Source organism: Cryptomeria japonica, chromosome 8 (genome assembly GCF_030272615.1).
Source record: "Cryptomeria japonica chromosome 8, Sugi_1.0, whole genome shotgun sequence".
NCBI lineage: Eukaryota > Viridiplantae > Streptophyta > Pinopsida > Cupressales > Cupressaceae > Cryptomeria > Cryptomeria japonica.
In genome coordinates, this window is record NC_081412.1 from 206,576,529 (window position 1) to 206,592,603 (window position 16,075).

The window sequence follows — 16,075 nt, forward strand, 5'->3', positions numbered from 1 at the left end:
TAGTAAGCGTGTGAATGCATTTTAAATTCCCGTGGTAAGCATTCATTGCCTAAAGTCGTGCAAGTTTACGAACGTATACAGCGGGAACGGGCAATGGATCCAAATTTCCAAACCATTTCTGACGTTAATCAAAATGTTGAAGTACAAGTTACTCTTTGTGTGGACAAAATTTATGAACTAATACACCTCGCAATGCCCGTACATCGCACAAATTTCCTAGCGTTCAACACCCGACTTGCATCTAACGACACACCCATAGTTAATCTGGGTAATTTATTTGGGGTTTAGAAATTATAAAATATTGTAGAAAATAGAAATGTCTTTTGTCTAATATTTATACATATGATTGTCTACAATAATAATGATCAGTGTCCCCAAAAATTTGTAGTATGTGTACGACGGAAAACCATCTTTATGTAATTGTATGGTCAGAAAATATGATAAATTTGATTAGGTATTCAACTCTTTACTATTTAAAAAAAATTAATAATCCATAATATTAACTTATAATCCATAACATTACTCTCTTTTATTCCAATTTTTAACTTTTCATCCATAAAATTAGTTTCTTATATTCTAACTTTTAGTCTCTATCATATTGCTATGTAGGTCTCTATAATATTGGATCTGGAAAGAGACAAGTTGTTCAGGTTCCTTCAAGATGGAGCTGCTACAATGTTTGTATTCGAGATGCGGGATGGCTACGAGTGGATGAGGTGCGCTAAAGACCTCGACAAATTCAACCAAGCTCTCACTAAGCTGATACGTGAGATCCATGGATCTAGTGCTTCATCATATGAACAACCTCATATGCTTGTTAAGATCATGGAAAGTAAGGAGATAGCTTGGATGGAAGGCCCTGCTGGATGGACTGTCTGGGTGGATAAACTTAGTCATTGGTTATCCTAGTTGCAGGCTCTATGTGTTTTGTCTCTTGACTCTACTTTTGTCCGTTGTGCATACTCGGCTGATCGGTGATTAAGCCTTCTTTTTGATGTAATTTTCGTCTATACTTGATATGAGGCAGTGCCTCCCCCTTTGAACTTATTGTATTTTGATACTTTTACTCTCGATTTCCAATTAAAAAAAAACACTTTTAGTCTTCAAATAATACATCACTTTTCTCCCTTTTACTATCTCTTTTATCTTCTCTTATTATACCAAATTTTACTTTATAACATTAATTTCCTATTCTAACATTTGGTATTCATATAAAACATCACTTTATAAAAAAAAAAAAATGATATTCATATAATACAACACTTCTATTTTTTATTTTTACTATATCTTTTATTTTTTTTATTTTTATTTTTAAATTTGAAGAGAAATGATCCATATTTTATTCCTCTTAATATCCCATTCTAATGACCACAATTTTTCTCTTGTTTCTATCCCATCCCAACTATTCTAATGATAGATGATAAGAAAAAAAAAATTTAACGAAATTAATTTACTGAATTAAATCTACATTAAAATACAAAAAAGATTAATATAATTAAATTCACATACAAATAAAAAAAATGAGAAAATTAATACCAAATATTACATCATATATGACATTTTTATTTCTTAATAATTTTAATTCAATTACCATCTGATCTGAAAAATACTTTAAAAATACTAACAATTATAATATTTTATATGAAAAATTGAGTTGAATTATTCAACATAAACCTTCATTATTTCAGATTGTATACCTGAAAAGATGTTAGCGATCAATTAAGAACTAAATGAAGAAGCATACCAATGAAACATTACATATGAAGGATAAAACAAGTCAAACCAATATCCCCTCAAAACCATTCCATTGTTCTCTATCTCATAGGATTCCTTGAGTCATGAATGCTCTTATATCATTTAGAAATTGACTCTTGGAATGAGTACTCCAAGAATGAGTGATGTGCGATAGGATGATCTATATGCAAAGCCACTAAGATCTATATGATGATTAACAAATCCTTCTAAGATGAGATATTAAATTATGCTATGATAATGAAACTAACTATGCCATGATGTGGATATTAAGCTATACTAACATCCTATATTTGTTATGATAACCAGTGAACAAGTGAGAGGAGGGAGGGGGGTGAATCAGTTGTTAACAGATTATAACAATTAATCCACTATACAACCTTAAATCGAAGCACATAAACATTAAATACTAGAATAGAAGAAACAAATACCGGTAAACAATGCAACTCAACAATAAAATAGATAATCAACACAATGCAACTATACCACATAACACCATGATTTGTACGTGGAAAACCCAGTAAAGGGAAAACCCACGGTGGGAAGCCTATCCACAATCATATGATACTTCTATAGAAAGAATGTGATACAATGAGGGGCCTACACATGCAGGAAGGCACATTGCCTAGAGTGCACTACTCAGTATAAAAGAGTCTCATTGACTATAGAGAGGTTAAAACCACCTAAAGATATTTGAACAATTATCCAGTAAAATGAACTCCCAGAGATAGCATCTACCATGCCTGATTACATTCCCGGTTAAGCTCAATACCGGAGGCCTCTAAACTCTTACATAAACCCAATTCGATCTTCAATGATTGACCAACCTCTCTGCTTGAATGATATTACAATATCCACACATTACATTTCCTTTCCCATATCCACACACATGATCTACAATGAGATCTTACATTGATCTATACCAATCCTAAGGCATGAACCAATTAGGTTAGCCACCAAAAAGATATTATAATAAGATCATTACATATATCCATATTGCAATGATATGCCATGTCGGCTTTAGACCAAAATAATATTAACCAACCCATAAATTATCCTAGTAACGTGTAGAGAACACATTAACATGATACCGATCCATAACCTAGATAGGCACCAAACCTATTCTAGATCCACCACGCCAAAGCGATGTCTCCACCTGGTTGAATCACGATCAAAGAACATCTTCTGCATCCTAGAAACCACACCAACACCACTTATTCATCCTGTCAAGGATTCTCAAGAAAAGCTTTGCCTGTAAAACCTTAAACCTATGTCGGTAAGGGTTTACTAGAGTGTATGGTAGCATTCGATTACCAAGTCAATACCATATTACTAAGACATGCTCCAGAAGCATGTAACATATATAACCAAGCATATTTTATTGATTCAAACATGTCGAAAGTGTCCAATAGATAGCCTCTTTTTCTGGTAACACTAGATCTTCTGCCAATAACCAAAACCTATCATAGCAGCTAGTGTTGACATCAATGACAAAACATCAATGCAACACATAATCAATCCATCCACATTGAAAACAATCTCTCCCTTTGGCATTGATGGCAACACTAGATGTGAAAAAACATCTAAGTACCAAGAAATGCCAAACATGTCTCCCCCAATGGAAGACAATCAACAAACTCCCCCTTTGAATAATATCTCTATATACCTCTTAAGTTTTCTTTTTAACAACGATATCTCTCCCCCTATGACATCAATGCCAGATATATGACATAGATATCAAAATTCTGTGAATCTCAAAGATGACTACTCCCCCTAAGTAGTAACACCACTCATTAGTGCCAAAATGAATAGTATCTTTGATAATGCATGCCGGACTAAAGCCAAACTGCATCAATCAAGTCTCTGTCAGAGGGGCAGAATTCCCCAGCCTGTCTCTCAAATACTCAAATGATTCTTTAGACATCAGTTTAGTAAATATATCTCCAATCTGCTCTTTGGTGTTCACATAAACCAATTTGACTTCCTTTTCTTCTACCTTGTCCTTCATAAAGTTATACTTTATTGATATGTGCTTAGTCTTAGAGTGAAATATCAGATTCTTAGAAATGTCAATAGCTACAAAGTTATCACAGTAGATATCTACCGGTTCACTAAAATTTACCTTGGTATCCTTCAACATTTGCTTCATCCACAGGACTTGAGTACAAATAGTTGTTGCTGCAACATATTTAGCTTCTGCAATAGATAAAGAAATGTATGATTGTTTTTTGCTGATCCATGAAACCACTTTCTTTCCAAGAAAGAAAGCTCCACCAGAAGTGCTCTTCTTGTCATCAATATCTCCTGCCCAATCTGAATCTGTATGTGCACACAAAGTGAAGTTATCATCTCTAGAATACCATAAGCCATATTCAATTATGCCTTTTAGATACTAGAATATCCTCTTTACTACACATTCATAATTTATTTTAGGCTTACTTTGATATCTGGAAACAATACTTGCAACATTCATAATATCCGGTCTAATCTAAGTTGGATATAACAAGCCACCAACCATAGACTTATACCTTATTGAATTTACCAGTGCAGATGTATCTTTGATAGATAATTTCTCACTTGTCACCATAGGGGTACTTACCGGTTTGGAATTACCCATACCAAACTTCTTCAACAATTCCCTTAGATACTTTGTTTGATAGATAAAGATGCCTTTGTCAGTTTGAGTAATCTGCAAACCTAAGAAAATTTCATTTCACCAATCATGGACATCTCAAATTCATTCTTCATGTTGTTAGCAAATTTCATGCAATATTTATCTTCTCCTCCAAAAATGATATCATCAACAAATACTTCAATCATTAGAATATCATCATCAGTAATTTTGTAATATAACTTATTGTCAGTACTACCTTTAATAAAACCAAGCTTCAAAAGATATTTATCCAACCTTGCATACCAAGCTCTGGGAGATTGTTTCAAACCATATAATGCTTTCTTTAACCTACAAACCATCAGTCTGCTCAATGTATACCTCTTCTTCAAGTTCATCATTCAAAAATGTACATTCAGCATTCATTTGGTAAACCTTATAGTTCTTATATGCTGCATAGGCAAGAAATAGTCTATAAACTTCAATTCTAGCTACAGGTACAAAAGTCTCACCACAATCACTTCCTTCCTTTTGAGAGTATCCTTCACAAACCAGTCTAGCCTTGTTTCTTATAACCCGACCATCCTCATTTAATTTATTTTTAAAAACCCATTTAGTTCCAATAACATTCTTATTTTTAGATCGGGTAACTAAAGTCCAAGTCTCATTATTTTCTATTTGATCTAATTCTTCTTCCATAGCCTTTAACCAATGTTTATCTTTACAAACTTCAATAACAAATGCCGGTTCAACTTGAAAAATAAAAGACACCTCTTTGTTTGCTAGTCTTCTTCTTGTCGTAGCTCCCTTGTTCCTATCTCCAATGATTTGATCTTCAAAGTGATTTAATCTTACATATCTTAGAGTCTTTAGAACTTTAGGTTCACTAATTTGATCATCGGTCACAGTTGAATTTTTTGACTGTGTTAGTGTAACAATATGAGTGTCTTGTACTGGTTGAGGAATTTTTGGTTCAGTTATGATCATTTCCACTTTTGGTCCCCTGTCATATGATATAGATTGATTTTTGTATTTCTCATCGACGTTCACATTTGCACTTTCCACAATTTTCTGCACTCTTTTGTTATAACATGTATATGCTTGTCTTTGATTAGAATAACCAATAATTATTCCTTCCTCACATCTAGGATCAAACTTCCCAATTGAATGATCCCTTTTGATATAACATTTACTTCCAAAAATTCTAAAATATTTAACAATAGGTGTATGTCCAAACTATAATTCATAAGGAGTCTTATCGGCTTCACCTTTGATGTGAACTTTGTTGAATGTGTAGACTATTGTACTCATTGCTTCTCTCTAGTAGATGTGAGGTAATTGGGCTTCCATCATCATGGTTCTTGTTGCATCCAAAATGGTTTTGTTCTTTCTTTCCACCACTCCATCTTGGTGAGGAGTCCAAGGAGAAGATAATTGTCTCCTAATCCCATTTGTTTCACAATAACTATTAAATTCATGAGAACTGAACTCATCGCCTTGATCTGATCTTAAACATTTGATTTTCAGTCCAGTTTCAGTTTCTACCTTTTCTTTAAAGATCTTTAATTTCTCAAAAACTTCAGACTTCTCCCTAAGAAAAGTCACCCACATCATTCTAGAATAATCATAAATTATTAGCATGAAGTACCTATCACCTTGAAAGATTCTAATCCTTGTTGGACCACATAAGTCAGTATGAATCAAATCAAGAACATCATTAGATTTATCTTGTATGCTCTTAAAATTAGTTCTAACTTGCTTTCCCAATTGACATTCCTTACATATCGGATTATGAGGCTTCATAGTCTTAGGTATATCTCTAACTGCCTTTGTTGAACTCATCTTGACAATGCAATTAAAATTAACATGACACAACCTTTTATGCCATAACCAACTCTCATCAATATGAGCAATCAAACATGTCTTATTACCAGTGTTTACGTGAAAGATATTACCTTTAGTCTGAGTACTGGTAGCAATCTCCAAACTAGTCTTGTTAATGATTTTGCATTTTCTATACTTGAATTGAAGTTGGAATCCCTTGTCCACCAATTGACCAATACTCAAAAGATTATGCTTTAAACCTTCTACATAATAGACATTGTCAGTATTATGCTTACCATCTAGAGAAATAGTACCTCTACCTCTGCTCATACATGCTTTGTCATCTCCAAATATTACTTGATCGCCATTGTATTCATGTAGGGACAAAACTTTTCTTTTATCTCTAGTCATATGATGTGAGCATCCACTATCAATTACCCATTCATCCTTGTCCTCAACTTTTGTTGTTAGGGCCTTTTCTTCATTCTTGATAGTTTGTTCTGGTTCATCTTCTTTTAGGACATAGAACACCCATTCCTTTCCATTGTCGGATCCACTAGCAGAGTCTTCTACCAGTTCATCCTCAAAGTCATCATTTACTCCTTCCTCATCCACTATGTAACATTATTTGTTTCTCTTGAATCTATATCTGTTATGATAAATCTTGAATAATTTCTTAACTCTTTCTTCAAATTTTGCATTCCTTTCAGGAAATCTAGGTGCAAAATGACCAATCTTATGACATGCAAAACATTTAAAAGGTGCTTTTCCTTCATACTTACTTCCTATTGGTCCTTTAAGTACTCTTATAGCAAATAAGGTTTCAAGTTTCTCAAAATCTTCATTCTCTTTCCTGATGTCTTCCAATTCCTTTGCATATAGGGCATTCCAATCATTCTTTCCAATAGATGATGATGATGATGATGATGATGATGATGATGATGATGATGATGATGATGATGATGATGATGCATAAATAGTAGGCTCAGATTTTGAAGCTCCAAAATGTCCAAATTCTTCAAGCTCAAAAGAAGATAACTTCCCAATCAGAATGTCTCTTTTAACTGAGGTGTTTGTCATTATTCTCAATTCATTAATTAAAATTTCCTTCATCTTGTAAGCCGATGCAAGGGCTCTTAAGACTTTGGAAACTATTTCATCTTCACTCGGAGATCCTCCACAACATTGAATTCCCATGACAATCTCGTTTACTCTCTCCATAAATGTAGCAATTCTTTCATTGTCATCCATCTTCAAGTTCTCATATCTCACCTGGTAGCCATCAAGTTTAGCAATTTATCCCAAATAACCTTTACATATGATTTATCAGTCAATCCCATGATCTGCTGATCAATAAGTGCACACAAGATGGTTTCTATAGCTCTATAATCATTCTCAATATTTTTATCCAAGTCTACAGGAGCAGGATTTGAAGATGTCAGATCATAAGGTGTGTAACCTTTCTCAGTGATCTCCCAAATATCCTTGCCAAGACATCTAAGATGAGTCTCCATACGGATTTTCCATATCCCATAATTTGTTCCATCAAGCTTAGGGATTTCTCTTCTTAAGATAGTTTCTGGTGGATTAGTTGCCATAGGATCTACCTCAAGCAGTTAAGCTTCTGCAAAAGAGGACCAATGCTCTGATACCAATTGTTAGGATAACCAGTGAAAGACTGAGAGGGGGGGGGGGTGAATAAGTTGTTAATAGATTATAAAAATTAATCCACAATACAAGCTTAAACTAGAGAAGATAAACATTAAATACCGAAATAGTAGAAACAGATACTGGTAGAAATAGATATCGGTAAACAACACAACTCAACAATAAAACATATAATCAACACAATGCAACCATACCACATAACACCATGATTTGTATGTGTAAAACTCGGTAAAGGGAAAAACCATGGTGGGAAGCCTACCCACAGTCAGATGATACTTCTGCAGAAAGAATGTGATACAATGAGGGGCCTACACATGCAAGAAGGCACACTATCTAGAGTGCACTGCTCATTACAAAAGAGTCTCACAGACTACAGAGAGGTTAAAATCACCTCAAGATATTTAGACAACTATCCAGTAAAATGAACTGCAAGAGATAGCATCTACCATGCCTGATTACAGTCTTGGTTAAGCTCAATGCCGGAGGCCTTTGACCTCTTACATAAACCCAATTCTATCTTTAATGATCGACCCAACTCTCTACCTGAATGATATTACAATATTCATACATTGCATTTCCTTTCACATATCCACACACATGATCTACAATGAGATCTTACATTAATTTATACCAACTCTAAGGCCTGAACCAATTAGGTCGGCCACCAAAATGATATTACAATAAGATCATTACATATATCCATATTACAATGATATGCCATATCAAATTTAGACCAAAATAACATTAACCAATACATAAATTATCCCGCTAACATGTAGAGAACACATCAACATGATACTAGTCCATAACCTAGATAGGCACCAGACCTATCATGGTTCCACCATGCCAAAGTGATGTCTCCACCTAGTTTAATCACAATCAGAGAACATATTTTGCATCCTAGAAACCGCACCAACACCACTTATGCATCCTATCAAGGATTCTCAATAAACGCTATGTCGGTAAAACCTTAAACCTATGTCAGTAAAGGTTTACTAGAGTGTATGGTAGCATTGGAATACCAAGTTAATACCATCTGACCAATACATGCTCCAGAAGTATGTAACATATATAACCAAACACATTCCATTGATCCAAACATGTCGAAAGTGTCCAACAGATAGTCTCTTTTGTCGGCAACACTAGATCTTCTGTCGGCAACCAAAACCTGTCATAACAGCTATGCTGACATCAATGACAAAACATCAATACAATGCCTAATCAATCCTTTCATATTTCCAACAATATTAACATCAATATCCTATGCTAATGATATGAAATGCTTCTAAATGTTAAAGATTATGATTAAACAAAGAGAGGAAAAGCTTAAGACTTGATGAAATAGACTATTATTTGGAAGCATCAAACTTGGATGATGGATAATGAGAGAAATGAGGCCTATTTATAGAAGAAATGGGCAAATGGATGATTAAGATTGAGTAATCTTAACAAGAGTTAGGACTAAAGGATCTTCAATTATTGTGATACTTTCAAACCAGTCCCATGTTGACAAGTGTCAATATGAGAAGGCTTGAGAGGGGAGAGAAGAGGCATTAAATGCCTGAGAAGACATGAGGGTCACCATAGGAGGGTTTGGTTAGAGTTGATTTAGTGAATAAAGATTTTATGCAAAGGATAAACTCTTGTGCAAGGGTTAAAGAATAACCATGATCAAAGCAATGAATGCTTGAAGAGACCCATGAGTTAAAAGAGTGGTTGGGTTAGAGGGATAGTCTCTAACTAAGGGTCAATGGTGAGTTAACCATTAATGGTTATGTAAGATCCTTACAAGTTTGGAAGACTTTGGAAGTTATCTTATTGAAGAAATAAAGCTTTTAATGCTTTATGAAGACTTTGCATATTTTTCAGAAGTGACTCTGTTTTAAGGAATGTGAAAATGTTTAAGAGGTAATTATGCTAATTAGCATGGATTCAAAGAATTTAGAAGGGGGATTAGACATGCAAGTGGGTTAAAAAATAAAATTCATTTATTTCAATTATTGGTGCAACTTGCATTTGGATAGATATTTAACTAAAAAATGATTTATTTATATGTGAATGTGAATTTTGGATTTTATTTAAATAAATCCTAATTTAGTTAAATGAGAAAAAGAGGATAAAGCATTAAATGCTTGAAGACTTGAAGGAAGTCATTAAAGGCTTAAGAAGACTCTAGAAGGAAACCATTAAAGGTTTGAGTTGATGGATTTTGGGTTAACTTTTGGTTTAGGAATGTGCAAGCCATTAAAGGGTGATTAAGCTAATAATAGAGGTTTAGACATGATTAAGAAAAATGTTAACTTGCAACTTGGATTTTCTAGAAAGTGCAAGTGGGGGAAGGATTTTAGTAATTTAAATGTGAGAAAGGGGGTTTTAGGGATTTAAATAAACATTAATTTATTTAAATGTGGGAGATAGGATTTGGGAATTTAAAAAAAATTAATCTATTTAAATGTGAAAGATGGGATTTGGGGATTTTCAATAAATATTAATTTATTTAAATGTGAAGAATGATTTAATTAAGGAAATATGATTTATTTATTTATTTAATGGATTTAATTTGGTTAAGTGAATTAAATCAAATAAATTCAATAATTTATTTAATTCATAGGAGAAGAGAGTTGGGATAAATTAATTAAATATTAATTTAATTAATAGTTGGAAAAAGGGAAAGGATTAATTAAATGTGAATTTAATTGATAGTTGGATAAATGATAATTAAACAAATATTAAATTCATTTAATCAAGTGGACAAAAATAGGTGTCTACATTTTCTCCCTCTTTGAAGTGATGTGTGGTGCACATTTATTTAAAGAAAAACTCGCTTGATGATGCTGATAAAGATTTCGATTTGGCCTAGACACTTATAGTTGGATAATGATGAGAGTATGCCCCCTCAGGAGATGAATTAGATTGATTTTTGAATTTTTATGATTGTGACAATTGATTCATTTCTCAATAAATTAAATAATTAATTTTGTTGATTAACTTGATTTGATCTCCTAATAAAATATCAATTTATTGGTTGCTTTGATGTGTTCATTCAGTTAGATGATTGATTGATTTTGATTGCCCTCATGATTGAGGAGTGAGAATGATATAAACCCATGATTTTATGATTTGATAGGTTTGATTGATTGTATGACCTCATGATGGATAAGAGTCACTAATAGGTTGAGTTTGATTGACCTCATGATTGATGAGAGGCAATGATATAAACCCATGATTTGATGATTTGAGAGATTTGATTGATTGTATTACCTCATGATGGATGAGACTCACTGATAGGTTTAGTTTGATTGACCTAATGCTTGATGAGAAGAAATTATATAAACTCATGATTCAATGATTTGATAGATTTGATTGATTGTATGACCTCGTGATGGATGAGAGTCATTGGTAGGTTGAGTTTGACTGACCTCATTATTGATGAGAAACAATGATATAAACTCATGATTCGATAATTTGATAGATTTGATTGAATGTATGATGTCATGATGGATGAGAGTCACTTATAGGTTGATTTTGATTGACCTCATGATTGAGAAACAATGATATAAACTCATGATTTGATGATTTGATATGTTTGATTGATTATATGACCTAATGACGAATAAGAGTCATTGGTAGGTTGAGTTTGACTGACCTCATTATTGGTGAGCAACAATGATATAAACTCATGATTTGATGATTTGATAGATTTGATTGAACGTATGATGTCATGATGGATGAGAGTCACTTATAGGTGGATGTTGATTGACCTCATGATTGAGAAACGATGATATAAACTCATGATTCAATAATTTGATAGATTTGATTGGTTGTATGACCTCATGATGGATGTGAGTCATTGGTAGGTTGAGATTCACTGACCTCATGATTGATGAGTGACAATGATATAAACTCAAAGGGGCAATGATTGATAGGGTTGAACAATTTCATGACCTCATGATTGATGAGCGTCACTGATACGTGGTCGAATAGATTGATTAAAATGTCGAGGGAGCTGATAGGATAACTGATTGATTTATTTGATCGATTGTTAGATAATTGACATTTTGTTGATATCACGTTGAAGGAAGATTTAGACGTGTTAATTTTGGTGCATTCAAGGGAGAAGCATGAGGTTTGGCTAGGGTGACAGTATCTGGACAGAGTACCACTTAGATCCATGCATTCTCTCTTTTAAGCATGCATGCCCCTGGAAACATTTGATGATTCATGTATGGTGGGAGATGTATCTTTCATATGTATTTTGTTGGCATTTTTGATGTTTATGTTGTGATTGTCATTCATAGACACACACTTGCATTGAGATCTCCTTTATATGTATGAGTTAGAGTACAACCGGTATTTGTTCCAACTGGTATGTTGTATTATAGTCCTTAGACTATTGGTGTTTTGCAGAATGTGTTTCCTGATCTAAAGCAGCATGTTGACCCCAAGCGGCTTGTGGATCCCAAGTGGTACGAGGGATTAAAGCGGCATAACACATTTTTACCAGTCTTCATTTTTGTCAAACTGACAACCGGCATTTTGTATGAGCTGGTAATACTCTGTGATGCGTTACCACCCGACATTTTGTGATGAGTTACCATCCACCAATTGTTTGACAGTGCCGACACTTTAACAGTACTTTTTGTGTCATGTTACCATCCCCCAACATGTCTTTTAGCTTTTCCGAGATGTCTTTGACTAGAGATTTTTATCTCCAAGATGTATTTTACTACAAAGACGAGGATGGGGTATCGTCACCTATTTTTATTTGTTGTCTGTGGATTCTCTTAGTAATGCTATGACCTATCCAAGGATATGAGGACACTGTGAGTCTAGTATGAACTGGGGCATTCCTTATTTGTAACTGTCTGATGTTCATTCAAATAGGTACAATGACTTTCTGGGTCGAACATATGCCTCGATTGTCATAACCTCTTTGCCATAATAAAGCTCAATGATGATAACGTACAAGAAGCTCTTTCACTTTCATATCTTCTATCTTCCATCCCCCTTTCTTGATTGAACTCCATCGTCCTTCTTGAGTCCGGGTAGCCTTCTATCACATGACTGAGTATAATGACACGCTAAAAATATTTGCATTCATGTAGTTGCACCTGCATTACAACATATTAAGCATTTCATACATACATACATATATCACAATTGCATCACATCCTCACACATCACATATTAAGCATTTCATACATTCACATTTGCATTAGCATAACATATAAAAACATAAAAGAACAAAAATATTGCATTTCATTATATAAATATTTGCATCCATATCATAAGCATCACATAGAAACATACATCATGAAACATCTCATCACATAGGTACACATTCATCTAGCTCCTGCAAGGATGAATCTCATATATGCATATATATAATCATAGGTGTCATGATACATTGATGTCAAAATCATATGGCTACAATCACCCGAAGGTGTCTACATCATCATAAAAAATGGTATAGAACTGATACAAAGGGAGCCCTCTAGGATATGACAAACTCCCTCCCTCAGAGCTGCATGGCCTCAATAGAGTTTGAGCCTTGGAAGGACCTGCCCCAGGATCATCTCTCCTGTCCCCTCTGTCTAGTGGTGGTGGAGGACCCATGACCCCACCACTAAATGCCTATCTCCTGTCCATCCCTCTTGTGGTTGTCGATGTCCCTGATGGTCTACAAAAGCTCCTAGCCCATTGCTCTTGTGGCACTGCTCCATTGTATAGGTCTCTCCAGTAACCTATCTCCTCCCTGGCTCATAGAACATAGGTGTATCCACCTCTTGTGTCCTTTGCCGCTTGTCTCCCTACCCTCATTGCTATCTCAAGATTTGTATAACGCTGGATGGCCTAATCCCTCTCTCGCTCCATATCCCTCAGCTATCTCCTAAGCCTATCCCTCTCCCACTCGAGATCCTGGATCTCATCTGCCTGTCCCTAGAAAATCTCACTCAAAGCCAATAGCTCATCCTCCTCCTCTCCCCCATGTACCTATGCCTGCTCCTGTGGCTTCCCATTTTGAGAAATTGAGAAACCGCGAAGGAGATTCAAACTCAAACTACAAACGGTCAAGTGGAGAACACAAAGTGGTGATTCAGCAACCGACGAAGTGTGAAGTGAAGGAGAATCTGCAAGCCCTAAATTCAAGTTTTTCAAAAGGTATTTCTCAAGTTCTTAAAATTTCTATCATGGCTTCTGCATCTCATAATAGTTCTAGTGCATCTGTCGAATCTGCAAGTTTTATTCAACGTCCGACTGGTGTGATAGTAGAAGAGGGAATTTTTGACTACATAGATTGCAAGATTGAAGACCTAGGGTCTCTAGCTATCCACTCCCAGTTAGGTTTATTTTGTGGAAAGGATAAGAAGATCAAACTGGAGTATAATATTTTGGAGAAGAAGAAGCTCCACAATGTTGTTTACTTCCTGGAGGATTTCATAGAGGATCATATAAGGATGATTCTGAGCAGAGTCCATGGTGATAAGATGTACTTGGAGAGAACACATGATATCATGCTGCAGGCAATTTATGCAGTCACCATATTCTACAACACAGGGGAAGTGCCAGCCCTAAGGATGATAAGAAAAACTAAAATGTCCAAGCTCACCGATTTAGTGAGCGACTCACAAGGCATGACAATCAATTCTATTAAGGATGATCTGGTTAAGTATGCTTGCATGGTGATAGGCTACTAGACCTTCTCTGCTAGCAGAATTAACTCTGTATCTGCTGTAGTGATAAATGCCGCTTACCAGATGATAAAGGAGGATGCATCATTTGACCTGTGCACCGGCATGCAAAGACAACTCTTGTTGAATCTGAAGTCGATCAAATAGGATAATGCACTAAGGTTCAAGTTTGGACAACTACTGGTTGGGTTGTTCTTCTATTTTCAAGGCTACTTTCCAAGAGTAGGAGATGCTCAGTGGTCTGTTGACCAACCGATGACCAAGCAAATCAAGGAAAGCATTGAAGCAATTGGAACCAATTACCCTGATGTTCTAAACAAGTTTTTTGATGAGTTCAGATGGAAAATGAGCCAAAGAATGAGGATATCAGGTGACATCATCAAGAAATATCAAGACGATATCTGTTTCACCATCCAAGTGCATAAATGCATAATGGAGGCTAATGAGCCCAGACAGGAAGAAATGGAGCCAATGGGCTATGAGGTGATGTACGATATACTTGAAGGGTATGCCTCTACCCTTATTTCCTCACCTCTTGATCCTAAGGCAAAGAGGACCGGAACCTATTTGGAAAGGGTTACACCGGTCAAGGAACCCTCTACAAAGAAAGGAAAAGAACCTGTAGTGAAGAAGGTAAATGCAGTGCCTGCAGCATCAGCACCGGTTACTGCTACAACTCCAAAAGTGACCAAGTGGTCATCAGCCAAGAAGAAATCAAAAGCAACATCGGCTAAAGTCTTCGAGAGAAAAAGGAAGACTAAAAGCAATACACCAGACTCAGAAGAAACTGTGTATGAGGAGCAGCCCAAGAAGGTGAGTCAGACAAGAAAGAAGACAAAGAATGAACCGACATCATCTGCACCAGTAGATATTGATATCTCCTCCTATAAACCTTTGACATATTGTCAACGAACAATAAAGAATATTAGGAGAAAATTGCTACATGATTTAATTGAGTATTTTGATGACTTTAATGATGATGAAAAGGAAGCAATCGAAAAGGAAATAATTCAGTATTTATGTGTTAATGACTAGTCACCTTCAAAAATTACATCTGAAACACCAGATTCTTTGTATAATTTTTTAGACAACAAATGGTGCATTGCCATAGAGAAAGAACAAGAAATGAGAGAAAAAGTTTTTGCTGAACATTTTCTTGATGTATCAAATTCGGAACTGTTTGATGTAATGAACAAATACAAAGGTCTTTTCATCATGAGAAGAAGAAGACTCTTGTTATTGGAACGGAAGGGTAAGGAAGTGCTCAAGGATACACACACTTGTGCTCTACAAGCTCTTAAGATGCATCGAGTGGTTGAAGCCAACCGACAAGCTGAGAAAGAACCTGTTATAACAAAAATGGATGAAGCATTTGATGATGAAGGAAACCCGATTGATGAGTTGGTCGACACTATTGATGTCAATGCCCTAGATGTAGAAGATTTTACTCAGGAAACACCATCTGAGGCAACAAGACAGGAGCAACAGGCTGAACAGGTTGATAAGCAAGCCAAGGACAGTCAGGAAA